The 2,962-nt window shown below is 35.1% G+C and overlaps 1 long non-coding RNA gene across 1 annotated transcript; it reads left to right on the top strand.

Moving 5' to 3' along the window:
• The first annotated feature begins 1,928 nt into the window (after nucleotides 1-1,928).
• On the top strand, nucleotides 1,929-2,472 carry LOC131874512 (uncharacterized). The gene is made up of 2 exons (XR_009371864.1): nucleotides 1,929-2,003; nucleotides 2,089-2,472. It is a non-coding gene; the product is annotated as an uncharacterized LOC131874512 (long non-coding RNA).
• The last annotated feature ends 490 nt before the right edge of the window (nucleotides 2,473-2,962 follow it).

The raw sequence follows: 2,962 nt of genomic DNA, 5'->3' as shown, positions 1-2,962 counted from the left end.
GCATTTGAGGTTAGAACAATACTGTCACTACATATTGAGTGCTTCGAATTATGTTCTATTGTAATGGAATATTTATTACATAATGAAAACCATTGCAAACATTTGGTGAAATGAGTCACGAGGAATACAAACATCATGTAGAGTAAGTTAGGCAGAATACTACAGTGCTATCAGAGCCATGTATCCTGCCAGCCAGTGGGTTTTGAATAGTTTTATGCAATCAACAGGTTCATATGCAGCCAGGTGAAGGATTGTATAGGTATTATTTGAGAAGAAGACCTCTAAACCCTCTAGATAATACTGTACAAGGAGTCCTAATTGATTTTCTAGTTGAAGGACAAGCTCAAGAAGTCACGTTAGAAAGAAGGGATTCTCAAGAAGGTAATAACATGTGCCAAATTCCTAATGATCTTGCTAGGGGACAACAGCAGTTAGTTTAGTTGATGACACAGATGATGCAAAATATGAGTGCAAATTAGAACAATGGATGCAATAATGACAACCAAGGAGATAATGGGGAATCTAGTAACACAAACAGACCTGCCAATAACAATTTGAGGGCAGCTAGGGAAGCAACATCAAGACCTTTGATGCCTACATTTTTGCAGAATGAAGTTGTAGCAGGAGGAAATCAGCAAAATGCAGAAGAGGGGTATCTGGACTGGTTACATAAGTATCAACTTTTTGGTGAGAAATTTCATGTTGCCATGTCTCTACCAGATTTCTATCAACTTAAACTGATAAATTGACCTAGAAGGGATAGGGGTCCATATAATTAGGATTTACAGAAGAAATTGGGTAAAACTATCCGTCCCCACTTTTGATGCTTACAAATGTGCTGCTAGGTCTTGGTCTCAGAAATTTGATGCCTATCTTTCATTAAAGCTCGTGTTTGAAATCAAAGACATCAAGCATACCACTTTGCACTTGGAGGGTGATGCTCATGGATGGTGGTACTTGTAAGCAACCTTTTTTGGGGGGGTTTTGTTTGTTTTCTGAATGCTGAATGTGAGGGTTTTGAAGATAATACAATGATGGAACAATAGATATTTTTGCAATAATGTTGAAAGAAAATAAACACCCAAATACTTAATATTTGACATTCACACACCCACAAGCTGGAAATAGCTTTCAGGTTTATTATAAAGTTTGGACAGCAAAATAACAATGAAACTAACAATACCCAGATGGTCAAATAGCTTCTAAATGATAATACAAACATAACAGGTCTGAAGCAAATTCTGAACAAGCTAGGGTTCTGAAATGGCTCCAATCCCCTTCAAATCTGCACTTTTTCCATCAGCAAATGCTCCCCTTGCATCTAGCATCCCTGGATGCCTCCAAGCCAGCAATAAATCCTCCCAAATCTTAAGCGCTTAGGCCCATAAACCCTCACATTCCACTCTAAGTCAATTTTAATGTTTCTAAATGCCAAGTGTTAAGGTTGGATATATATCCTTTTTCCCACATCATGGAAATGTTACTAAAAATTTCTGAGATCTGATTCTGACCAAAGGCAGAGAATCACTGTTTATAATTATCAGTATAGAATGTAGGTATAGTTTGAGAACAATTTTTCATTTTTTTGTTATTAACAATGTTAGTTTAACGTGCTGTATGAAACTTTCTTATATTCTTTCAACTGTTTGAATAATTTTGTTTCTTATACCTTATACATAGGTACAAATTATCTTAGAGTTTCTAAGCCCATGGTATTCACATAAGGGCAGAAATCTTGCTTTTCCTCTACATCTTGGAAATGTTTACTAAAATGTCTTATATGATTGCAACCAAGGTCAAGGGAAATCACTGTATAGAACAATATGATCAATATACGTTGCATGCAATAATTTGAGAGCTAGACATTTCATGATATTGAATGTGATTTGTTGTTTTTGGATTGTATTAAAGCTAGTAAACTTTTGTGCAGGATTATGAAAGTGGATCTGAATTTTCCTCCCAACCCAATAGTCTCTGATGCAGCCAAGGACCTTATTTCTAAGGTGAGTATGAATTCCCATGGCATTGATGTACCCATCCACATATATGAATAGTTGAAAGTAACTTGGTGACCAATTTATGCTGCAGCTGTTGGTTAAATATTCTTGGCAGCGTCTTCCCTTAACAGGCCTTCTTCAACATCCATGGATAGTCCAAAATGCTGACCTTTCTAGTGTTTATGAACGTGCATAGTGAGAAAGCTCCAAGTCCTCAAACATCCAATGATAACTTGTTCTCCTCAATTGGGTTGCGAACATCAGAGAACTTGAGTTATATGATTATTCATATTACATTGATGTAAAATATAAAATACAGCTGGAAAAGGATGGTTGCATTGAGTGTCATATGTTACTGAATTCATATTTAGTAAGCTTTTGAGGTTATATGTTTTTCTCCAGAACGGAACTCTTAAATTTTGTCATAAACACCATGTTCATAATGCATCTCGTTTATCTGCTTTACTCGCATCAATATGTCTTTTGTCTTTGTAAGTGATAAAATCATTTATGATGCAAAATAAAAACTTGCTCACCACGTGCATGTTCTCTTTTTGGAGGACAAGATCTATTTTAGACTAAAATTCTAAGAAGTGATGTCATTTCTGGTGATTCTATTGGTAAGGAAGCTTCCATAGTATGCCCAAAATCCATTTCATTTTTTTATTTTTGGCACAACCCTTAGTTTTACACATTTTTCAATGGCAATTTGATTGTTGTAACAGAAACATCTACAGCTATACAAAAGACTCCTGGACACCTCAATTTATAGGCCTATCTGCATAACTCTGCACAATTTTGTTATGTTTCGGGTAGTAGGTGCACAAGAGAAAATATAAATAAATATAGGTTATTAGTCTTAACATCTTATACCTTCTTTCCAATCATTACCGATTAATATATGTTTCATATTTTCACATGTAAATTACTTTAACTGATATTATTTGTAAAATTTGTATCAGACG

This window comes from Cryptomeria japonica, chromosome 3 (genome assembly GCF_030272615.1).
Source record: "Cryptomeria japonica chromosome 3, Sugi_1.0, whole genome shotgun sequence".
Taxonomy (NCBI): Eukaryota; Viridiplantae; Streptophyta; class Pinopsida; order Cupressales; family Cupressaceae; genus Cryptomeria; species Cryptomeria japonica.
The sequence above is the reverse complement of the archived record's forward strand: the minus strand, read 5'-3'. Positions and strand labels throughout refer to the sequence as shown.